General features: G+C 48.2%; 1 long non-coding RNA gene across 2 annotated transcripts in view; it reads left to right on the top strand.

The window, feature by feature from the left end:
• LOC122463133 overlaps nucleotides 1–17928 on the top strand; it is a 34525-nt gene extending 16597 nt beyond the window's left edge. The window contains exons 2-3 of one of the 2 annotated variants that reach the window (XR_006286176.1): nucleotides 10174–10281; nucleotides 15240–17928. This is a non-coding gene — a long non-coding RNA (uncharacterized LOC122463133). The remainder of the gene's footprint in view (nucleotides 1–10173; nucleotides 10282–15239) is intronic. The other variant, XR_006286177.1, reaches the window with a different exon arrangement.
• The last annotated feature ends 7827 nt before the right edge of the window (nucleotides 17929–25755 follow it).

Here is a 25755-nt window from a genome sequence, read left to right as displayed (position 1 = left end):
AAGAATATCCAGAGTTACCAACTCAAACTGTGAGGCCCTACACTCAACTTGATGGCATTTCTCTGGATGTAACACACACTGAGCCCCTAGCATGGGGGGGAGGTGGGATGGAGGAAACACAGAGCCCTGGCATGAGGTAGGAGGGTTGTAGCAGGGGAGGGGAAGGTGGCACATAGGGAGTTTGGGGGTGGGGTGGGAGAAATGGGGGGATGGAAGTTGCTCCTGGGATGTGCAAGGAGCTCAGCCACCAGAAACAACAAAGTGTGTCACCCTTTAGTCAAATGCTAACAATTTTTCAAGGGATATTAAGCCTCACGGTTCAGGGTATCAGCCAATCTCTAACTAGAGGAGTTAGGAGGAGGTCTCATGCCACATCTGCCTAATGTGAGGTTTCTTGCACCTTCCTCCGAAGCATGTAATTCTGTAAGAGTCAGGACATTGGGCTAGATGGAGCGCCAGTCTGATCCAATTCCTGTGTGCTCTGTGCCTCAGTCACCTCAGCTGTAGAATGGGAGATAATGATACACCCCTCCCTGCCACAGACACAGGGAGCCAGTCAGTCGATGCCTCTCCCGTGCGCTGCACATGTCGCGGCGTGTTCTAATGATGGGTGCTCCCTTGGCACGCAGCCCCCGACGAGCCAACCCGCCGCCCTCCCCGGGCCCCATTCTCCGCCAGCGTCTCGCTCGATGCAGGCCGTCACCCGTCAGCCGCTGACCATCAGCTCCTCTTTTCAAAGCCACTCAGCTGAGAGCTAACAGCAAGCAGCAGAAGCTGGACGGAAGAGCACAGTCAGGGGCCTGTCTCCCACCGGCCGACCGCATCTCAATCACACGCACAACAGGCTTGCGCGCGTGGGCATATGCTAATTGCTGCCATTGTTCCCCCTACCACCCCTTTTCCCTCTTCCTCCCGCTGATCCCTCCTCTCCAGCCTCTCCAACCGGCCCCTACAGCAGCTCTTCAGCATTTTGTGTGAGCTGCAGCTCAAGGAAGTTTTGTTCAGCTCGGCTAACCTTGGCAGACGGACAAAGGGACGATTGTCTGCCGCAATTTTGCCCTCAATTGATTTCCCGATCAGCCTTCAGAACGGCGCAGCCAACCAGGTCCTCGCTGACTAACATCATTAAATTCAACTCCAAGGCTAGGATAACCAGGGAGTTAGGAGCAAATTAAACCTTTTTAAGGGGGGAGGAGGAAAGGCCTGCGTTTCAATGAATGAGATCTGAGATGGATGCAGTAGCAAGGGGGCAGCTCGAGCTGCCCTCACCGTCTTGGTCCATGGCCAGTGCTAGATAAGGCAGCCAGGGCGCTTTCCCATTCATCAAAGAGCAGCCCTGGGAACCTCCCTCTCGCCTCTCCCCCACGCACAGCTGCGTGCAGGGCATTGAGTGCACGTTCACTTGCCAGGAGAGGGTTGTTTCCTTCCACAGGTGCTTTGGGTTTGTGAGTGTGTGTGTGTGTGTGTGGGGGGGGGGGGCAGGTAGGGAGGCAGTGCTGGAAACGGAGCCATTTGCTGTCCAGCTGGAGCTGACACAGAGCGTGCGGGGGGCTAGCTGGGCATGGGGAGGGAGGCAGAGAGCTTGAAACTCATGCCATTATCTCAAGGAACTGGTGCAGATTTTTGCCTTCCCCCCCTTTCTCTTCACCTTCATTGCTGCTACTTCTGGCATCTAAGGTTTGGAACATTCTTGGAGGCCCGTAGGGCTTCGGGCGGGTCACATCTACCAGGGGAGACAAGAGCAGGCCCTATTTCTGGTTGTCATGGTAACAGCAGTTCCAAAATCTGAGCAGGCCTGGCTGCTGGGAGAGGGTCCCATGCTATAGAGGTCAACTCAAGCAGGGTTGATTTCTAGAAGGGCTTCCAGTAGTACAGTGGGGTTCCAATCGGGGCAGGCTACATTTCGGGGAGGAGTGCCAGGGTCCCAACCCAAAGAAAACATGTAGTGAAAAGATCCATTTAAAGGGGATCCAGCTCTAAAAGGCCGAAAAGAGGCCGCTTTTGTTACAGAAAGATCCCCACTCTGTTCCACTCTCCTCAGGCTGGCTCCTGTTTGCAGATCATCTCAGAATAAAGACTCTTTAGGGCGGCTGGGGACTAGAGCTTTTTGTATTCACTTCAGGGCCTTTATGCGCTTGTTTCAGATAATAGGGCCAATCAGTGTCATTGATGGCTGGGAGACAAGGTGCAGGAGGAAATATCTCTTATTGGATCAACTTCTGTTGGCGAGAGAGACAAGCTTTCCGGCCACACAGACAGCCCTGTAGAAGAGCTCTGTGTGGCTCGAAAGCTTGTCTCTCTCACCAAGTTGGTCCAATAAAAGATATTACCTCACCCACTGTGTCTCTCTAATAGCCGGGGACTGACATGGCAACAACTACACTTCATACAACAGTTGATGTCTGTGGGAATTTTGCCCTTGACTTCCCTGGAAGCTGGGTTGGGTCCAGTATCTTCAACACTAGGGATTCATAGAAGCCAGAAGGGACCATTGTAATCATCTAGTCCAGGGGTGGGGAACCTTTTTTTCTATCACGGGCCATTGACTCACAGAAAAAAATCAATCGTGGGCCACACACAGTCCCATGGAGTGGGGCTGGGGTGGGGGGAGAGGTGGAGACTTGGGGCTTCTCCCCGCAGCGGGGAGAGCTGGCACTCGTGGCTCCAGCCCCGCTGGTGGTGGTGGTGGGGAGGGGCCCTAAGGCTCAGGGCTTCCAGCCCACAGCACCGAAACTTGCCATGGGCCAGATGAAATTAAACAACAGGCCAGATCCGGCCCGGGGGGCATAGGTTCCCCACCCTGATCTAGTCTGACCTCCTGTATAACACAGGCCAGAGAACTGCCCCCCAAATAATTTCTAGAGCAGATCTCTTAGAAAAACATCCCATTTTGATTTTAAAATTGTCAGTGACGGAGAATCTACCACAACTCTTGGTAAATTGTTCCAATGATTAATTATTCTGTTTAAAACGTATGCCTTATTTCCAGTCTGAACTTCTCTAGCTTCAACTTCCAGCCTTTGGATTGTTAGACCTTTCTCTGCTAGACTGGAGAGCCCATTGTCAAATATTTGTTCCCCATGTTGGCACTTATAGCCTGTCGTCAAGTCATCCCTTAACCTTCTCTTTGTTAAGCTAAGTGGATAGACTCCAGGAGCTCAGTCATTAGAAGGCATGTTTTCTAATCATTCTTGTCCCTCTTCTCTGAATCCTCTCCAATTTGTCAACATTCTTCTTCATTTGTGCGCGCCAGAACTGGATTCCAGCAGCGGGCACACCGGTGCCAAACACAGGTAAAATAATCCTTCTGCTCCAATTTGAGATGCCCCTGTGTATGCAGCCAAGGATCGCGCTAGCCCTTTCGGCTACAGCGTCACACTGGGAGCTCATATTCAGCTGATGACCCACCACGACCCTCAAAAATGAGCCAACCGGCTGGGAAAAGAGTGGCAGCTTTCCCGGGCCCAAACCTGCCACCAGCAACATAACAGCTTTCTAGAACCGAGCTGGATTAACGACAGTGACCGAGAAACCCCTTCCGTCGATGGAGGAAGCGTCGCCGAGACAGATGCAACAATCGAGCTGTGGTGCTGCATTGGAGAGAGAACCTGAGAAAGATGCCCATTCTCAGCGTAAAGACTCCACATCCCTTGGTGATCTAAATCCGTGGTTAAGAGCCCTCATTGTGGTTTATCTTTCCACTTTGAATTTTTCCGAGTTCACCACCCAACCCCTGGATCTTCTCACATCTCTGCCTTATCAGGTGTCAGCAAGGAGCAGTAGCACCCGAAAGGCTGTTCTCACAGTCCTTTGGACTCAGGGGAGCCATTTCAGAAACATTCAAGGGGGCGAAGCAAAGTGGTGCCAGCATTTAGTACACTCTCCATTCCAAACTGCATCATGACAGAGAAAAGCTAGGCAATTAGCGCTTTCCTAATGAGCACGTCCAAAGTCCGAGAGGGGCTAAACATGGACGTCATGATGGAGCATATAGACCTGTGAAAAGTCGTGGGGGAGCTGCTACCCCTACTTGCCCCACAGCAAATGACGCTCTGTTTGGAATCACAGATCATGCTGCCAAAATGTCTCAAGGGGCTGTAAAGCACAGGCTGCTCTATGCCTCTGTGAAGAGGGGGCCGGAAAAATAGTCCTACAGCATCACCGATATTCTTCCGATGGCTTGAAGCAGACTTGGTTCACTTAGTGCTGTCTCTGTGTCTCCCCATTTCCCAGTGGGCTCTGGCTGAGAGGGACAGCCTGGGAATGAGGCTGTGTTTCTAGCCAGCCACTCCAGCCAGACTCAAGCCACCAAAGCAAACTATGGGAAGTCAGGCCACCAACTCAAAACGACACCAGCGACGGAGAGATCAAGGGGTGGTTTTATTTAACCACACCCCAGGCTTGCAGTTGTGTGCAGCGGGCTCCGCAGCATGCTGGGTGGCTCAACAGCGGGGGCACTTGCCTCTCACCTCTCCTCCTGGGACTATTAAATCCAGTCTGAGATCTTAAGTGCAAGGAATCGGTTGGTGCCAGCTGGAAAGCAGCCCATCCCAGAAACCACTCTGAGCAAACGCAGTGGTCAGCCTATGGTCAGGAGACTAGCACTGAATAATCGCTCCACATGTGGGGCGCTTGTGGGCTTTCTGAGCTGTCTTGGGAGGGTGGAGAGGGTTCTCATGGAAAAGGACATGCATGGACAGAGGAGGGATTAACTCCACTGGATCCCGATTCGTGGGATTTTGCCCCATACCTGGAAGGCTAGCCAGCATTTTGCAAATCAGCTTTGAAGGAGCTGCAAAAAATGGAGCCTGTTTTATAAAAATCCAGGCAGGTGGCAGCCTGAACTCACTCGTCTAATCCCATCACTCACAGTCCCATGAAGTCTCTGGGTATTGGAACTCCCAAGTCTTCTTGAGGGCAATAGTTATATATTTTTTGCTGCTCAGAATATGCCCGAACATATCCCAGGAACGTGATGGAACAGGGAAGAAACAGACTTTCCCACCATTGCTTTTCCAGCTCCTTGTCTCAAGGCTGAATCTTCTTGGAATGAAAATGAATAAGCAGGTGGAACTTGGAACACCTGCTGCACTTATAGTCCTATCTGCATCAGACAGTCTTAAAGTGGAAGATGCAAAGCAGCTCAGTGGCCTTTGCTGATGTCAGGCACTTGGCTGCTTGAATTATTGTAGAGCAGGGGGTTCTCAAACTTCATTGCACCACGACCCTCTTCTGACAAAAAAAATTACTACATGACCCCAGAAGGGGCCAAAGCCTGAGCCCACCCAATCCCAGCCACCCTGGGTGGGGGGGGGGGGGCAAAGCCCCACTGCCCCAGAGCGGGGGGAGAGGCAAAGCTGAAGCCCAAGGGCTTCAGCCCCAGACAGTGGGGCTCGGGCTTTGGCCCCTGGCCCGAGCAAGTCTAAGCCAGCCCTGGTGACCCCATTAAAACAGGATCGCGACCCACTTTGAGGTCCCAACCCATAGTTTGAGAGCTGCTGCTGTAGAGGATGCTGCAAGCACTGATTCACTAATGAGATGGGTTTTAGCAAAAGTCCCAGCCAATTCTATGTTAAGAGAATCAGACCGATTAACTCAAACAGAGGAGGGGAGGGAGTAGTAATTAATTAAGATATATAAGGCCAAATTCTGCTTTTAGTTACCCTGGGTGGAAACTGGGCATGATACTGAAGGCAGAGGTGCAGCGGAGAGCAAAATCTAGCCCCTGAAGTCCACGTTTCCTCATGTGGTACCCTTGATAGGGGTGGTGCATGCTTGAAAACTCCATTGTTGACTCAAAGTTTTTGTGTCTCTGGGGCTACGTCACCAACAAATTCATATGATCTAGGAGAACATCCATCAGTCTCTCTCATGCAATAAATGTGGTCAATGACAGATCTAGGATTTCATCTGAAAATGAAGACCCTCAACCTTCAGTAGTTTATCTCTGCTTCAAGGCTGCCCTTAGGAAGCAAAGCCAATCAGAGGCTATTCGAGGTGGGCAACCAGATCTCAGTGCTTCTTAACTTCTCATACAGCAACGGGGCCTTAGTTTGGCCTCATATTCCACTCGGCATCCAAACACTTGAAGCTCTTTGCAGCCAAGTGGTAACTGGCTTCAGCGAGGTCTGGATAGGAGTCTGGAACAGCATCACGGGTTTTTTAAACTCCCCTTCTTCAATTCTGCCTTCAGCCAACTCAGGCACATAAGCAGCACCAACTGTTATGGTTTAAAGTGGAGCGATCTCTCTTCTCTGGAGGAGTGTGAGGAGACAGAAGAAGGAGGATATCATTTGTTCTTTTAAGAAGCAATTGGCCCAACCACTCCTGGCCTAGAAGAAAAGGGAGAGAAGATGAGAACAGGCAAGAGGAAGGGAAGCGAGGAACAGACACTGCACAAATGGCCCGATTTCCCCTCCACCCCTCTCTCTGAAGCCTGGGATGTTGGCTACTACTAGAGACAAATCACGGGGCATTGGTCGGAGACCCAGAATTTTCAGAATAGCTCAATGCCCACAATTGGCATCAGATTTTCAAAAGAGCTGAGCTGTCCCTGAGGCACCTAAATAAGGGGTGGATTTGTCAGAGAGCTGGGGGGAGGGCTAGCTCGGGGGGAGGGCTAGCTCAGTGGTTTGAGCATTGGCCTGCTAAACCCAGGGTTGTGAGTTCAATCCTTGAGGGGGTCATTTAGGGATCTGGGGCAAAAATTGGAGATTGGTCCTGTTTTGAGCAGGGGGTTGGACTAGATGACCTCCTGAAGTCCCTTCCAACCCTGATATTCTATGATATTGGATTCAACTTGGGTGTTGAGCCCTTTTGTAAACCTGGCTCTTTATGTAGGTGCCTCCATGGGACTGAGCTCTTTTGAAAATCTATGGCCAATTGTGAATGCTGAGCATGCAAAGGCTCTCTTGAAAAACGGGCTCTCAGTTCCTAGGGGAACAGACTTTCCTTCTGGTATTTCAACACATCTCCTTCCGGTCCCAGCTGGAAGAGAAGCAAAATCTCAGCAGGCTGTTTTGGAACTGTAACTTCACCTTGTGGGTGTCTCGTCATGGCCAGGGGTGGTTCTGTGGCACCCAGACTCAGTTTCCCCTCTTAGTTGCTCAATAACTCACAAAAAAGAGGCTTTCATGAGTCCAATAACAACAGCCTTCCATTAGGTCTGGTTTATTAACAAAGTAACAAAATACAGACACTCACGCCGAGGCACCGTCTTTCCTGCAACTTCACTTTGCAGCTCCCCTTTCAGCCTCCATAGTCCTCTCTTTTAACCATTTGCCATTTGACTTAATTCATCCTCTCCACTAGTGGGAGGCTAATCAGCTGCGTCACACCCACCTTGTTTTAGGAGGGTCTGTAACAAGAACCTGTATAGGCGTTTTGGATCTGATCATTAGTGAAGATTATGGGAAGAGGCTGTAATTTTTTCCCCAAAACCAATTTGTACCCACAATTGTCACAGAACTGTGACTTCACTTCAGGAACTGGCCGATGGAAAAGCTGGGCAGCCTGGGAGAAAATTCCTCTTCACATGCAAATATTTGCCATAGCAGCATGGAAAAACAGAGAATTACAGGCAAGAGACATGATCCTCGCCTTGCAGGCTCCCTTTGATCAAGTTTGCCCTGATAGGAAAGTCTCTCTGTAATATCGCACTGGACCCTTTGTCTTTGAGATATTGAATGAAATTCATCAGTGGTGTAACTCAGTTGATAGCAGCAGAGTTGACCATAGGGATGAATTTACTCCTCTGTGCTTCCCTTTCCTGTTGTCTCCTTTTTGAGCAGCTGATCAATAGAGTGTACACATCCTGGAGTTTTGAGGGAAGAAAGGGTGGGAGGCAGCTATCCACAAGTAACAATGAAGGAGCTGAAGAAGCTAAGCTTCAGCTTCAATGCCGAGCCATGTTTACAAAGCGGGCAAAGGCAGCTGGGCTTCCAATGGGGAGCAGAGGGAGCTAGGCGGGGGGCAGTATGACATAATGTTTGCACAGAGACTCCATGGTAACCTCGCTGTAACTCCAGCTGAGGCTCTAGGCCTGTTCCTTCTAAACCAGTAAAAGAAAGATGAAGAAGAGAAGTTGGGCAAAGAACCAGATAGTCAGTTCTTTTAATACTCAAACAGTGGTAGGATCTTTGGGGGAAAACACTCACAGAGGGCATCTTATTCATGGATCGTTGTTACACCATATCAGTGACTTAGAAAACCCCATGCAGTTGAAATAAGTATGACTGCCCAAAACTTTCGTAGCTCAAGGGATGCTTTCTCTAGCCAGCTAGTCTCTGCTCAGCACAGCTGAAAATGTCATTCAAGAAGCCAGGCTAAGGAGACGCACTTTACAATGACCCTCGAAGGCGGCCGTGCTGTGGCAAGCCACCTCATGGAGGGAGCTCAGTAAAGGAGGGCCTGCTGCTGGGATCCCCCAGCTGGCACCCTACAGAATTCAAGCCCATTTGCTGACACCAGAAATTTCCCAAAGGACCATCACTTCCAAGAGGGATCATAGACTGAGGGAAGGTTTTTTTAAATAACCAAAATCCTAGGCCATTCAGAGCAATTTGAGGTCATAACCAGTACCTGGAATTGCCACTTGGGAGTAAATTAGGAACTGAGACAGAGCACTGCCAATAGGCATTATACACTCCCGAAGGCTGGCCCTGCCTAGCAGGTACAGAACACCATTCAGCACCACCAGTAGCTTCCTTATAGTTTATATCCTGTTACTTTGACAGCCCTGGGGTAGTGCAAATTCTGTAACTAATTAGTCCATCAATCAGTGATATAATCAGTGCCTCCAGGTCTCATTCTGTTGGAATCTATGAGAGAGATTGGTTTGGAGAGCTCAACGGAAGAAATTTTCCCCATATATACAGAATAACTTTTCAATGTTGTAAGATCACTTAAGCTTCCTTGGGATGGCCAGTTCAAACCTGAACTGATGATCCTGTTCCCGGGAGTGAGCTGATATTTTACTTACCTTTTTTGAAAGAAAACTGAACTTAAAACACAAAGTTCATATGTAGATGAGGGAGTGAAGAAGTGCCAAATTGATCTAACATATCCAGACAATATACATTGTAGTGGAACTCACATCCAGAGGGCAGCGAGGAAATGCTATCTACACCAGTAATCAGTCATTAAGATTCTCAAACTAGACTCACCAACCTTACCAAACAGAGCACGAGATGAAAGAGAGCAAACAATTTTAATCACATGTTCTACTGGGGATAATTAATCATGATATTAAAACATAAAGGATGGGATTTTTCAGATCAGTGCATACCTACTTATGCATGCAAAAATATGCACGTCGTTGTACACCTAATTTTCACATGACTCTTTGCAGAATCATTGCACATTATGCATACAAATGGTCAGTGATGTCACTAACTGGTATTTACTGTACAAGTGTCACGAATGTATGTACAAATGCTGTGCTGATAATCTGGCCTAAAATGATGAATCATCAGGCACGACGGATTTTTTTTATATAGGAATTTTCCATCTATTATGTCAGTTTGCCCCAATATCTGGACAAGCTGAGTTTGTCTCTCTGGGTTGATTCTTGGCAACCCAAGAAAGCTATTGTCACACAGCGGTGGCCAGCAACTTCTTTCTCTTTTGGGATGCAATGCACACTGTACCTCCCATAGAACTGGCAATTAAACCTTGAAATCAACATAAATAACTTACTACATCCAAAAAGAAAAGGAGTACTTGTGGCACCTTAGAGACTAACCAATTTATTTGAGGATAAGCTTTCATGAGCTACAGCTCACTTCATTGGATGCCAGCAAAGGGGACTAGCCATCTCTTCTTGGGGTCATTTCTCCAGCCCTTCCTGTGACTCCTAGAGGAAGTCTTGTATCAGTGCTTAGTGTTTGTTATAATGAAATTTACTGTTACCCCAAACTTGCCTCTCTCTCAACGATAGCGATTTTCATTGTAATGATATGTTTTACAGGAAGCCTGCGTAATGACGCCAGCCTGATAGCTGAAGGGATGCGGAAATCTGGACGCTGTCACCAGCGTGACAGGAGTTGTGGAACCATTTTATCTCCACCGAGAAAAGAGCTTTTCCAAAGCAGGGGTTGGCATGAGGAGGTAGCTGGGTGGAATGAGAAATCTTGCTCCCACTAATCGCCCCTATTACCTCTCTCATCTGTACAGCACTTTAGCCGTAATGCATGCCCCGCTGCAGCCCTGGGATGGACGGAAATACCACCATGGCTCCTTTTACGGATGGACAAACAAAAGCAGAGGAAGCACTCAACTGAGGTCAGTGTCAGAATGGGGTTAGCACTCAAGAGCTCTTGTCACCTGTGCTCGCATTACTAGAGTGCAACTCTTTCCAGGCCTAGATTCATCCTCGAAGCCAATCAGCTCAGCCCATTCCTGGTGCCTTCCAGGCCACTGGGATGGCTGCGCTCAGTAATCCGAAGCTCAGTATTAATGTGGAGAGCGAGCAGCCGTATTGAAACACCTCCCTTCTGGCTGGCTAACAAATGCCAGCTCTAAATGGAGAAACCTATTGGGCCAAGTTTAATGCTGGTCTAAGCAGGCACAACTTTTGAAGCGGATGGAGTTATGTAAGGGCCAAATTCAAGCCCGAGGGCTTTTTCTGGTTCCGGATTAAATCAATGGCAAAGCTCCTGTTACCTTCCATGGGTTTTGAATCAGGCCCATAGACTGTAACTACACATAAACAACGTGGAGGACTGGGAGTTCATATTCTATCCTCTAATGGAGAAGGGGTAAAAATGGGGTGGTGGCATTGAACAAGAATTTGGCTGCTGAACACCTTGGCAGAGAGGAGCACTGGGACGCAGAGCATGCCTGAATCAAAGGGAGTTTAATTAAAATTTCCCATGGAGCGAGATGAATGGATCTAGTGCCCCACAGGGAAGGCTCTTCTCTGCATCTGCATGCGCAGAACCCATTTTTATTTTCAAATATAGCTGATGATCTGTGGTCAGCAGGGAAAGCCAAAGAGACCATTTAATAGCTTCTTTGTGCCTCTGTTCTTCCACAGCCCAAGGGCTTGCGAGGAATCGTTGCCTTCCTTCTACCATTTAGTTCCTTTAAAAGTCTGAGGTTGGCACAGTCCTCATGATTCCATTTGCATCGGTTCATCATACAACCTGGCAGGAATGAGCTCGTAGGATCCAGCCAGCGTGGTTCCTGGAAAAGTGAAGCACATCTAACTATGTTCCGAATCCTGGCAAACTCAGAGCCAAATTTTGCTGCCCTTCTTTACATCAAATGGTGCTTTACTCTGCTGTCAAATGAATTTCCGTGGGACTAATGGGGGACTTAGGGAGTACTCGGGCAGAGTCTAGTCCTGAGATGACAATGTAAACAAATCTCGTAGCTCCGGGCAGAAGGGGATCAGCTGGGTGATCCAGGAAAGAACTCCTCCACACTCACCCCCATGCACAATTTGCTACCTGTAATGGGTTGTTTTCATCTTCCTCTGAAGCATAAGATATTGACCATTGTAGGAAGCAGGATGCTGGACTCAGTAGTTTAATCCAGGACTCGGTTTAACCCAGGATGGCAAATTCTATGTTTCTAGGATTTGGGGGACTTCTCCCAAGGTAGGCAAATGTGAACTTGAACCCGCAATGGGAACACTCCCTCACCGCCCCCCATGTATTCTTATAGACCCTAACACATGTTAGATACTTACCCACATGCCCTTCCTCTCTTCCTGACAACTCCCAGGTCTCCTCCCTTCTTACCATAGATGCCTTCAGGGGAAGATACCGAAGCTAGAGTTGAGGAAGGTGCACATCTCGGATCAGCTGTGCAACCCTCCTCAGTCCAAGTTCCCTGACCTTTCACTAGCATGGTCTGATGTTCCTGAATGTCTTGGACCTCAGAGGCTGAGTGCATGCACATTTGGAGGTTCAGGTGACCACTCTGCAGGTCTGATGTCTGTCCCAGGAGAGGAAGAGGAGAAATGGATGTTGAAGGCTGCTGGCCTGCTTCTCCAGCCCTGGAAGGACTGATACCCCACTCGAAGTCTTCAAGCTCCTGCCTCAGGGCAGCGCTGTTTATTAATTCAAACTATAAAACTCACCCCAAACAGGCTGTAGGGACTCAGAGCACTTTCTCCTTGCATCTCTTCCCCGCTATTCAGGACCAGCCGCAGGAGCCCCCTTGCTGCCTATACCTCGTCTCCAGAAGACACCTTCGCCCTGCTCAGCTGGGTCTGAGAATGGAACAGGGTTGGCAAGCCCATTAGCCCTTCTTACCGATGTACTAATAGAAAAATAATATTTCAAACCCCTAGTGCTAAATAAGCTGGGCTGCCTTTTCATACTAGAGCAGCCCAGCCCCTCTGCTTGTGAGTCAGTCGCCTGCCCGCCCTCCCCATACTGGCGTGCTGCAAGAAAGAAGCTGAGTTGGAACAGCTGCTGGAATTACTAGGAGCTGGTGGCTGGAAGGAGCAGAAAGTAAATCCTTTTGCTGCACTATTTTCTTCTGAAAGGCCCCATTCAAAGCCCATTGCTATCAATGGACAGACTCCCATTAAACTCCAGGGCTTTGGATCAGGCCCTAAGTGTGGGATTTGGAAATTTCATGATCAAAGAAGAAAACATTCTTTCCACTTGGTGCACCAGGGGCCTGGAAACGCATTCTGTGGGCATGGGTCATGTAAGGGCAGGAGGGACTTTCTGTGTTTTCAGACCACACAGTCTGCCTTTTGCTTATTGCCAAGGGTATTATAATGATTGAGGCAGGTCCTCACCTGGTGTAAATCAGCTTAGCTCCATTGCTGGGATAGTCCTTAGAACTGCAGACTATTTACACCCAACTTCAAAACCAAATTGAGTTCAGTGGAGCTCTGCTGATTTACACCAGCTGAGAATCTGGCCCGTTATTCTATACAGAAATCGAAACAGACGTTACATTCTCAACATGGGACAGTCTGTGTTAGTCTCAGGAGAAAAAAAATCCTGAACAAGCCTAGAGATTTTCATTGATTGCAAAATATAATTCTAAGAAACCTGCAAGGGCCAAAAAATGTGAACTCATAGATTCATAGATATTAAGGCCAGAAGGGACCATTATGATCATCTAGTCTGACCTCCTGCACAATGCAGGCCACAGAATCTCACCCACCCATTCCTGCAATAAACCTCTCACCTATGTCTGAGCTATTGAAGTCCTCAAATCATGGTTTAAAGACTTCAAGGTGCAGAGAATCCTCCAGCAAGTGACCCGTGCCCCATGCTACAGAGGAAGGCGAAAAACCCCCAGGACCTCTTCCAATCTGCCCTGGAGGAAAATTCCTTCCTGACCCCAAATATGGCGATCAGCTGAACCCTGAGCATGTGGGCAAGACTCACCAGCCAGATACCCAGGAAAGAATTCTCTGTAGTAACTCAGATTCCACCCCATCTAACATCCCATCACAGGCCATTGGGCCTATTTACCATGAATAGTTAAAGATCAATTAATTGCCAAAATCATATTATCCCATCATATCATTTCCTCCATAAACTTATCAATCTTTAGTCTTGAAACCAGATAGGTCTTTTGCCCCCACTGCTTCCCTTGGAAGGCTGTTCCAGAACTTCACTCCTCTGATGGTTAGAAACCTTTGTCTAATTTCAAGTCTAAATTTCCTGATGGCCAGTTTATATCCATTTGTTCTTGTGTCCACATTGGTACTGAGTTTAAATAATTCCTTTCCCTCTCCGGTATTTATCCCTCTGATATATTTATAGAGAGCAATCATATCTCCCCTCAGCCTTCTTTTGGTTAGGCTAAACAAGCCAAGCTTCTTGAGTCTCCTTTCATAAGACAGGTTTTCCATTCCTCGGATCATCCTAGTATCCCTTCTCTGTACCTGTTCCAGTTTGAATTCATCCTTCTTAAACAGGAGCTTTTTTCACGGCCATATCACATTGGCGGCTCATAGACATCCTGTGGTCAACCAATACTCCAAGGTCCTTCTCCACCTCCATTACTTCTAATTGATGCGTCCCCAGCTTTTAACTAAAATTCTTGTTATTAATCCCTAAATGCATGACCTTACACTTCTCACTATTAAATTTCATCCTATTACTATGACTCCAGTTTAAAAGGTCATCCAGATCCTCCTGTATGATATCCCGGTCCTTCTCTAAATTGGCAATACCTTCCAGCTTTGTATCATCCGCAAACTTTATTAGCATACTCCCACTTTTTGTGCCAAGGTCAGTAATAAAAAGATTAAATAAGGGTGGTCCCAAAACCGATCCCTGAGGAATTCCACTGGTAACCTCCCTCCAGCCTGACAGTTCACCTTTCAGTGTGACCTGCTGTAGTCTCCCCTTTAACCAATTCCTTATCCACCTTTCAATTTTCATATTGATCCCCATATTGACTCCTTAGAAGTCAAAGGGATTTATCCTGAGAACGTGCTCAAAACTTTTATTTGCCCTGATGACTTTACTGACAATGTCCTGACAACTTATTGGAAAATCAACCAGAACACTAAGTGGGAAATCCCCATCTGTGGAGACAGCGAGCATAAAGCTTACAGAACGTTTATGTCCTACTTCAACACTCAAAATAGGATGTAACTGGCACCTGGACCTTGGGCTAGCTCTGCACAGGGATGAGTTTCGCCTAAGGAATCAATACCTAAGCCTTTCCTCTTCTGCACTCGAGCAAAGCGCTGTTGACTTCAAGTGAGGCTGGAGCAGATGTAAAGAGCTCATGATCTGGCCCATTAGGAGGGCTTCAGAGTCCCTTTATTTGAAGAAAAATGATGCGCTGGCTGAGACCAATCGTCAGGGATCCTTAGGTACCTAGCAAACATTAATTTACCAGGGCTCTCATCTGCACTCCTCTCTCTCTCTCTGTCTTAGTGTGCCACCCATCACTCTGAGTGCCTTCCATGAAAAACCAAGAGCAGTAGCAAAGTCCCCAGTGGAGTTCATAGAATCAGAGAAGATCAGAGTTGGAAGAGACCTCAGGAGGCCATCTAGTCCAATCCCCTGTGCAAAGCAGGACCAACCCCAACTAAATCATCCCAGTTCTCTGGCACTTCGCTCTTGATGGGGTCAGAACTCTGTTTCAGTTAGGTTTCTGGGGGTAGAGTTGAGGGTTTGGGGCCTCCTGACTCGGGCAATATGTCCACTGAAATCAGGAGCTGCATTACTATTGGTTTTGTGGATTTGGGGTTTTCTCCTGCTCCATAATCTCCAACCCACTGGCTTATATGTTTCCCTTGTTCCCAGCATGCCTTGCCCCAGATACTACAAATGGATGCCCGGGGGACTACATTTCCCAGCCTGCCTTGCTTTGTGGTTGAGAGAGAGAGATTGAGAATGGCTGGAGTTATCCTGAGCCACCATGGTCCCGCCACCATTGAGGGGAGTTCCAGGCAACCCCTGCTTATGGAGCTGCAGCCTCAGGCAGCCTTAAGCCACAACTGCTTCACAGAGATGGAGGCCTCCCACTCAGTGACCAGCCACCTTCCCTATTCCAGGAACATTTTTACAGGCAACCCTGGACCAGGTGAGTGGGTTCTAGAGGGTTTCTCTTACAAGCTGCAGAGGATCTGTACACTTCATTATAGCGGAGTTAAGATAAAAATTGTAGCGAGAACTTCTTCTAATGTCTGGTCTCATCAGCCATAGAGCTGTCTGACCCACAGAACAACGGGCCCCCTTTCTGGTGAAATTTGCCCAAAAAATAAATCCTGCTTTTTGACCAGCGGTGGTTGGCCAGAAGCAGAAGCATTGACATGGGGGCTGTGTTCAAATCTATCCTCCGCTATTGTGCTTCACACCAGCTAAGGATATGCCCCCTAGGACTTCTGGCAAGTCCCAGCCTGAGAAGAAACAGTCCTCTCTCCACTGCTTCCATTCCTATGGGATCATTAGCCTGATCTGAAATCCATAGAGGTTGGACACTACTCCGAACCAAACCTTCAAACCAGCCTTTCTGAGGTTCACCCACTACTGAAAATCCACCAGAAGGAGTCAGGTCTGCATCAAGCAGGATGCTTTAGAAGTTGCTTGGAGGTTAAAGTTTAACTCCTAGTTCTAAATATCAAACCAGAATCTGAATTCCAGTTTCACTGCTGGCTTCTTTCTGTGAACTTTGCCAAAACAACCCCCCTCCCCCACAGCAGGATCTGAACACCCCATCAGGTTGGTGAGAAATTCAACATCTACCTCTGGATCTGAATTATGCAGTCCAAGCCCAGATCTAAAGGGAATATTGCAATGACCAGTGCAGACAACACTGCTGCCAATAAGTGGTGCTGTATCTTTATCTGAATAGTAAGTTGTCTTGTTGTTGGGGGCGATTGGGTGGAGGGCTGGGGAGAAGCAGAAGTTAAGTCCTGCCTGTGTGTGCTGGAGTTGTCACTTGCAGCATTCCAACAAATCCTTTTTTCTGTAAGCGAGGATTACTGTGACTGAAGTGGAAGAAATATTGCTGAACTCAATGTGAAAAGTTCCCAAGCTAGTCTTTGTATCCGTGTGTTTATTAGCCTGATTTTAAAGCTCATCTGAGTGAGTGCAGCCTTTATCATCCCTGGGGTTTTACCCTTCCATTCATGGTAAAGTATTTTCATATCAAACCTGAACTTTTAACCCTTTTGGGCAGGTCAGTGAGGCCAGGAACAAGAGGTCAAACTTTGTCCTGTGGTTGCTGAGAGCGGTTCGCAAACGTTACCATCTTTAAAATGAAGGTTTAGAAATACCTCACTATTTTAAAAGGTTAAAAGTTGGAAGCTTGTTAAGGAAACTCTGCATTGTCTTGGGCACAGTCTGAATTTCAATCTGCCTTCAGATTTTAAAAAAGCAGTTCAGACAGAACAAGAGATGCTTGTTTCCCCCCATTTCCAAACCTGCATGCTAAGTTATGCTCTGCACCAGGCTAAAATGAATATGTATATTTCAGTGACTTAAAGAGAAGGTAATCAATTTGCTGATCTGAAAGCAGTGGGCACTGAGCTTTTCCAAAACGCGCTCTTTCAAGTCAAATCAATTATTAGAAACAAGGGCTGTTATGAGGTCAGGGCTTCCTGAAAACCCAGCACATTTCTGAATAGATCACAGCCTTTATGGTACCTTGTTCAACTAGTAAAATATCGATCGGCAAAGTACTGTGAAGGTTATTACAAAAGTTAGCTTTCAACAAGGAGCAAAATCCTGAACTCCTTCCACAGGAGTAAGGACAGGGTAAAGCCTCAGGAACTGGCCCTGGAGTTGTAATATTTGTACTTGATTTCAGTGTATGTACAAGTGAGGGATCACTAGAGCTGGTGTAGCATGGACAAGTGTGCCATTTTCCGACTGCATATCTATTGGACCTGCTCCTTGTTGCCTGGTCCTAGGTTTCTCTTGAACAGAGGCTGAGTATCCTGCGAGTCTGTGCAGTGGTTGTGGACAAACAACCCAGCTGAAAGGCTGGTTGCATTTTTTTTTTTTTTAAATTTTGACAGGGGAAAAGGAGAAAAAAGGGGGGGAAATTTGGAGAACATTTTCAGGATGCATCTTTCACGTGTTTTGACCAGCTCTATGCAAGGAACTAGGATAAGATTTACAAACCCATTCTGCTTCTAATCTAAAGGGAATGTGAAACCACAGTGGTTGCCATTAAAAAGTCAATGTTTACCAAGTTGCCACATAGCAGCAGCTGAGATACTGCCATATCCTCCATCCAGTCCTTAAAATAGGAAGTCACTATTATGTTGTAGATGCTACTGTGTGGGAACAGGGGAGAAATGCTAATTTTTAGCACCTTTAAATTGGGATTTCAATGCCTTTGAGTGGTGCCTCACTACAGCTCTGTAAGGAAGCGTAGCAGGGCATGGCAGGGCCCCCTTGCTTCTGCATCTTCTAGGTCCACAAAGTCACTCTGAGACCCTCAGGCTAGTACCCAGTGGTGCAGTTTATTCACAGGCTTGTTCCCACCACTGTTTTGCCATGTACAGTTGGCCCTTCACCATCTGCAGGCAGGAGGGGAGAGCTACTTCCCTGCTTCTACTCCCTGCCTTTTCCCTTTCTTTTTGTCTCTCCCCCCACCCCCTGGCTTCCTTCCTCTGAGGCTTTTATACAGCCTCAGGCTAATGAGGCGGCAGCTGTCTCTGCTTCCCCAATTAGGGCCAGGTTATCTCTAGCCAGCTCTAATTTATTCCCCTAAATAGGAGCTGGCACGACAGAGGGCTGAATCAGCAACCCTTTGCCCAGCACCTTGTCACAGGAGGATAGTTACAGAATTATTGTCCCTATTTTACAGCTGGGGAGACTGAGGCACAGGGAGATTAAAGTGGCTTCCAAAAGTCACACATTGATGGGAACAGAACTCAGGCATCCTAATGACCCATCCCCATCTCTAACCACCCTGCGCAGGGCACACAAGATGCCACCCACCAACTCAGCTCCAATTGCTCCTTTCAGACTCACAGGCTCCTCACTGAGAAAGTAAAGAGCTAGAGACGTGAGAGGCCCATGCCAGTGACAAGCCAGTGCCTCGACTGTCAGCCGTTTGTTACAATTCCCAGTATCAACGAGAACAGCGCTGGCCAAGCCTGTCCTTGGAACAGCATCAGGGACAAAGTAATGATGAATATCATTGCCAATGACTTAAAGGATGACATTAGCAATAAGAAGCAAAGGAGAAATGGGAAGAGAATCTAGGCCTTTGATCCTTTCCAAGTCTCCTTTCTCAGCTGCATTATGGGTGAGGTTTGTGTGTATGTGTGTCCTTGACACTGCATTAAAGCTACAGCTGAGGCCACTATCACTTTCTTCCCAGACATTCCTCAAACACAACTGCAGACCTGACCCAGCTCTGCCCTCGGCCTTCATGTGGTGGAAACAGCTGCCGGGCCAGGGGAGTGGGGTGGGAGAAGGAGAACCCTCGCTGTTTATTTTCATTCAGAGTCATATTGTTCCCATTATTCCTGTGAATGTTCAATACTAATGAACCCCCCCATGTGTGTTTGTACAGATGCATGTGGATCTGTGTTTGCATGTCTGGGGGAGCATGTGGGTAAAGTACATGTGTTTCTGTGTTACAGGCAGGGTGACCTCAGAAATGTTGGGGTCTAAGTTTGTCCCGGATAAGCCTCTGTCCATTGGCAAACCAATCCAAACTCTCTGAACATGTGGGGGCTGAGACTCTCCCCAGATCGGTGCCCCCTGGGCAGCATTTCATCTGGTGACTTGGCACTTCTGGGCTCAGTACAATGTACTGAGACTGCCCCACTGGGCGGTTTCAATATGGCTTGTAAAGCACATTGAGGTCCTCGTGGGGAAGGTGCTCAGGAAGACACAGCAGGATTATTATAAGTGGATTGCTGTCCTCAACCATGGCTCAGCACAGGAAAAGTACGAAGAGCAGCAGAAAAGAGTTCCCAGGGTATTTCTGTGTTGCCACTGAGGAAAACCTCTGGCTCTGGGCCGAACGCAGAGATGAGGGCTGTACGTCTGGCTCCATGGCGCTCTGGGAGATCCTGCCGCACTCAATCACCTGTCGTGCAAGGGAGTCTGAGTTCGAGGTTAAAGCAGCCCCACCTTCGTTAGCTGAGCATAGGCGTTGGTGTCTAAGGTAATGGCACGTAGACCATCTTATGCAGCACTTCCATATTGGGGCCTCCTGTCTCTCTCTTTCTCACCCCCCCCCCAGGTTTGCTCTTTCCTGCTGCATGATAAAATAAATGGATCCTTAAGAACCCCGGGGCCCTTCCCTCCCTGCTTTCCACAGGATTGGAGTAACACCCCTTGACCTCAAATCCAGAAGTCAGTGGGAGTTGTGTCCAGGTAACCTTACCCAGCCCCAGGGAAATCGAGTGGTGACTTCAGGCTCGGGCCCAGGGTGAATTTCCCTACGAAGGGCACGTTTGCTTCTCTGCATACGCTGAATGGAGAGACATAAGCACAGGCCAGCCAGGGAAGGCAATGGGGACAGGTGCTGTCAAGCAAACTGCCTGCGGCCCCTGGGCTCAGCTAAGAGCTGCAGATAAAAAAGCAAACCGGATGTGGAGTTGCTGGGCCTGGCAACCAGATGATAAACCAGCCAGGGACAAAGCGGAGGGGAGGGTCCAGGCGATCAGCTGATCAGTACCAATGAAGGTGGCCCTCTGCCCCAGGGTGGACTGCCGTGTAGGATCATGCAGTAGTTAGCTGACACTGAAAGTCAATCCAGCTCTCCTTACTGCTACTGCTGCCCTTGGGATGCTTTCAGAGGCCACCATTTTCCAAGGTTGCCTTCGAGAGGAGCAGCGAGAGAAGGTGTCAGCTCCAGCAAGGCATCAGCTGCAATGCACAAGGCAAAGTCATGCTACGTAGAGAGTCATTATAAACCTGCCATTAATACTACTCCACCATTCAGAACCAGGCTGTGGACCACCAAAGCCGATGCTATCTGATGCACATTCTTCACAGAAACATTTCAGGCTATTTTCTTTCAGAAATACCCTGTGATTCTCCCCCTCCATTTCCCCCTTCCCTGCCCCCCGGCATGGTTTGTACATCCCAGAAATTCTGCAGCTTTCCCCAGGATATAAGGCAAAGGGTAAAATGGATGCAAAAGCAGGCACCATTACCACCGTCCACAGTTTGTGCCATGACAGCAACTACTCTTGAAAGTGGGCCTGTTCCAGTGCAAATGTTGCACAAAAAACACAACCAGTTTTCTTGCAAATATTTTGTGCACCTCTGCAAATTGTAGGCCTGACCCAGCGAGTCTGTTACAGGATTTGAGTCAAACCCCATGGGAGTCAGGAGGACTCTTACCACTGACTTCCAGGATCCTTGGATCAGGCCCATGCTGAGCATCCTCATGCCTCATTGACTTAGGATCAGCACCATGGAGGACTAGGCTGGTTACTGGGAAATCCCTGGTACAGCAGAAACTATCATCCTTTTTTGCACGCAGCTGTAACACTTGCGTGTTAGTTTTTACCTTCCTTGGTGTGAATTTTATGCACTTCCTGTTCCAACAGGAAAATGACATTACCGTGTCACCCATAACACTTCCCTGCTTAAAGCAAAACACCTATTATCTTAATGAGGACTGGAAAACTCCCTTTGTTTGATTATCAGCAGCTCCAGTCATGAGAGATAGTGGGGAAGCTGATTAGAGTTTGGATGGCTTCGGAAGTTATAACATTCAAAAACCAGTCGGAGAACACTTCAATCTCTTTGGTCACTTGATTAGAGACCTAAAAGTTGCAATTCTTCAACAAAAAAACTTCAAAAACAGACTCCAATGAGAGACTGCTGCATTGGAATTAATTTGCAAACTGGATACAATTAACTTAGGCTTGAATAAAGACTGGGAGTGGATGGGTCATTACACAAAGTAAAACTATTTCCCCATGTTTATTCCCTCCCTCCCCCACCCCCCACTGTTCCTCAGACGTTCTTGTCAACTGCTGGAAATGGCCCACCTTGATTATTACTACAAAAGGTTTCCCCCCTCATCCCCCGGCTCTCCTGCTGGTAATAGCTCACCTTAAGTGATCACTCTCGTTACAGTGTGTATGGTAACACCCATTGTTTCATGTTCTCTATGTATCTAAATCTCCCCACTGTATTTTCCACTGAATGCATCCGATGAAGTGAGCTGTAGCGCACGAAAGCTTATGCTCAAATAAATTTGTTAGTCTCTAAGGTGCCACAAGTCCTCCTTTTCTTTTTGCGGATACAGACTAACACGGCTGCTACTCTGAAACTTTTGGCAGTTTAGCAGAAGTTTATTGTAAATCAGCACAGATTAGTAAAGATACCAGCTCTAAAGATGTCAGCATACATAATTATATGTATTCAGCCACAAAAGCAGAAAACAGCCAAAGAAAGAACTTAATTCCTGCTTCTCCAAAAGATAACCATAAACATACATGACTTGACTGGGAAACAGGTTCTGATGCAACAGATGTGTTTAAAGCTGTGATTTTCAAAGGAGCTGAAGTACAACTCCTCACTGAATTTCAGTGGGATTTCATCACCTAATGCTCTTGGGTTTTGTTTTGTTTTTTCCTGAAAATCCCCCCTAAACCTCTTGTAACCTCACTTACACTTGGACATTACAGGCAACTCAGTTGGTCTCTTGCAGTTGCCTAGAGATGAAAAGTAGTTATGGCTGCTACCAGCATTGCTAGGATTGAGGTTCAGGGGTTAGAGGGTGAGAGAAGAAGTCAGGGCTCAGGGTTCGGTCACGAACTCGCTACAAGACCTTAGACAAATCATCTCACCTCCCTGTGTCTCAATTTACTTGATTATAAAATGCGCCCGATAATAATGACTTACTTGACAGGGGTGATGAATCTTAGGGTATGTCTACACTGCACACCTCTTGCGGCAACATAGAGGGTCTGTGTAGTTACACGTGGCAGTGAAAAGCAGGCTGCGTCCACACTGTGGGATGTAGCTACACGTTTCAGTGAAAGGCCCTGGCAGGGGGAGGCAGCGGGATAAAGCTTGTTCGCCGCCAGAGCCTTTTCCCACTGCCTCCACCCTGCCAGAGGCTTTCCCCGCTGCTGGAGTCTTTCTTTATGTCAGGGTAGGACTTCCGCAGTGGGGACATGGCAGGACAGACGGGGGAGGCACTGCTTGGGCGAGTAGAGAGTGCTGCAGGGTACATACCCAGGGACATATTCACAGGGTTCAGAAGTGACTTTATTCTACTCCCCTAAAGAGGGCTCATCGTCAGCACTGCTCCTTAGACCTGTGCTGGGGGAGGCGTGTAGCATATGTACTCTACACACTACCAAAAGGAGAGTCAGTGTCGATGTACCTTAAAACAGTTTATGTCTGAAGTGCTTTGAAATCCCAAGAGGCAAAGCGCTGTACAAGTATAGAACAATGTTGTTACAGGCACACGTGAAAACGCACGGAATGAACGTACCTTGCACACACTTCATACCGCAAAATGACGCGGCCTTCTGAACAAATCAAGGCAAAGCAACTTGAGACACGGCCTACAAATCAACTATAAGGATTGGTAGGAGGAGCCGGGAGGTCCAAGAAGCTGGCACACCAGGCCTGAGAGGAAAGTGGTTTCTCTGGCTTTGACCTCTGACAACGGAAAGCATTCCTGTCATTGCTCAGGCTCTACGGCAGCTGAGAAATAGCAAGGAAAGATGAGAAATGGCCCTGGATTGCTATATAATATCCATACTAGGATGGGTTTGTAGACATATGGTACATGTAGCAGAGACGGGCTGGGAACCGTTTTGTTTAACCTCTCAGCCACTCAAGTACTTGGTGAAATCACTGTTTACTGTCTCATTGTGTGCATAGCTCCCTGGAGAGGTACAGGGCTAACCTGGGGTAGGGTAGTGACTGTGAGTAGTAAAGCAAATATGAATGAGGCATGGCAGGTGGCTGGAGATGAGCGCTCTGTCCCTGAGCAATGCTAGCGGTGGTGGACCCAGTGCAGCAAACGGGCTGGCCTGATGGAACCGACATGAAGTGCAAGGAGCCAACAGAGGAAAGAGGCAACCGTACAGCTGCAAGAAATAAATTTGCAGCAACTACAACAAATATGGCATCTTGAAAGCAACCCAGAGGAAAGCAGAGGGGGCTGGGTGTATCACCCAGGCTATTCACGGGCATAATGGGCCAGATCCTCAGGTCATGTAAATTGGCATGGCTCCATTGAAGTCAATGGATCACCACCTATTTACAGCAGCTGAAGATCTGGCCCAGGATCAGCTATTTGTTTCTTCTGAGCCCAGTGCAAACTCAAAGGCTGCAGAGGCCGAGGTATTTGCACGCTAGTTTGCCTGGTTGTGCCAAAGAGGCTGGTACGTCACTCTCAGTCAAGGACAATTCGCTTTCCAACTACTTCAGGGCTGGTTAGTATAGGGTAAATCCTTAGCTGGTGTAAATCGGCTAATGAAGCTACCCTGGCTGAGGAGCTGAGCGTCAATTTGCCCTATCCCTAGAGTGCTCCCTTTCTTGCAGTGAGTGCAGCTGTGAGCATGTGTCTTTTTACCCTCTGGGACACCCCATGGTCTCTCTGCTCTCACAGAGCAGGGCTGCATGATCTTTTGCTTCCAAGAGACCTTTCAGCCCTTTGGGCTGGGTTTCTGGTTGTGAGAGCACCGTGGGCTGTGATTGGTTATCTCCCGGGAGAGGTGGCTGGAGCCGTCAAGATCTGCTCTTAACAATGGTTTCCTTTCCCAGGCACCTTTTAAAAAAAAAAAAAAAAAATTCTTGCAGGCTTTTTACCAGCCTCTCTGTGCTTTTCCTGCCTAGCCTGGTGTGTTCCTGCCCCCACACATCTTCCTGGCCCAGCGATCGTCCACAGCCTTTCGTCCACCACCCACTGCAGAGAGGTTCCTCCCCTTAAGAGCATTTCTCCTGGGGCCCACTGTTCATTTATCCCACTGATGGTCCACCCGCGGCTCTCATTCAAGCAGCTGGGTTCCTGTGCAGTGCTCTCTGCACAGCGCGGGGCTGGAAACCCAGACAGTAACTCACTGAATCGTCCCTCCCGGGCCACGCTGGGAAATCACTCGCTGCCTCGTCCTATTGCACAACCCGAATCAAACAGACCTGTGGTCCAGACGTGTTGAAAAGGGTTACAAGCGGCGCAGTGCGAACTGGAGAGCTCACCCCGCCCCCCTCCCGAAGGAAGGGAAAGGTGACCCTGGGGGCGCGTCCAGTTGGTGCTGGGCTGTATCTGGTGTCACATATTGGGCATTGCAGTCACTTGGGCTCTGCTACTTTAAGATACATACCGGAGAACAGCTGCTGCTGAGATACTGCAGCTGCCCTCAGCAGAAAGCAAGGCTCAAACTACAGATTCCACAGACATCACGAGGACGCAGATGTGGCCACAGACTTGGAGTCTGGCATGGTGCTGTGGCCCGCATTTAATAGAAAAGACACTGCACTTTCTCCCCCAGCTCCCTCGAGGCCTCAGTTCACAATAGGTTTCCTTCGGTTGAGGAGCGCTTCAGAGTGCCCCGCTGTGTAATTCATACATTGGCCAAAGGTGTCACCGCCGAGCAACCTGGGGTCCGTCTCAACGCAAAACTCCACTCATTTCAGAAGCATCTAGTTGTCTCAAAATAGACATCCCAAATCCACAGATACCCCGAACGAGTGGAGAGCTGTGAAATGATGGTTCCAATAAGCCGACTGAGGGACATCTGGGAAGAGGAATATCCTTGTGACATGTTTACCACATCAGCCCTCTCTCTAAGCAGGCTCTCTGCTGGAGGTTGACTTTTAGAAGCAAATGTGTTTTCACTAGGGATGGAACTGAGTTGCAAATTTGGGGGCAGGGCCCACAGCTGAACTTTCCTGAAGTTTGCAGGTGTTCAGACAAATTTGGCCCATTATAGAAAAGGCTGCGAGCTGGGGAAGCAAGATCCTGGATGAGTTTTCCAGAGTTCGGAGTGGTTTGACCCCGCTCCCCTCTAGTGTCTAGAATTTTTATTGAAATGTGCCGTGCCATTGCTGAGGTGAAGGAGTTCCCAGCAGGAAGAAGACAAGGGACTTTCCCTTCTGCCCAGCCAGCCCACCTGGCGTGAGATGTGATGCGATGGAGATTTACCATGGAGTCATCTACTTATGGAAGATAACCTGCCCTGCTCATGTCCCAGGAACTGACTGCTGAATTATATGTTGCAGTGACACCCTGACCCTTCTGTGAGAGAAGGAGCATGTGCCCTCACTCCCTGAAACAAGGGAGCCAGAGAAAAATGGCCAGGCTACTCCTGCCCCTGGAAAAGGTTTGCACAGCACAATGGGAACTCAGTTTTGGTTGAGATAACAACAG

The sequence above is a fragment of the Chelonia mydas genome, chromosome 16 (genome assembly GCF_015237465.2).
Source record: "Chelonia mydas isolate rCheMyd1 chromosome 16, rCheMyd1.pri.v2, whole genome shotgun sequence".
NCBI lineage: Eukaryota > Metazoa > Chordata > Testudines > Cheloniidae > Chelonia > Chelonia mydas.
Note: the sequence above shows the minus strand (reverse complement) of the source record. Positions and strands in the feature narration are given on the sequence as shown.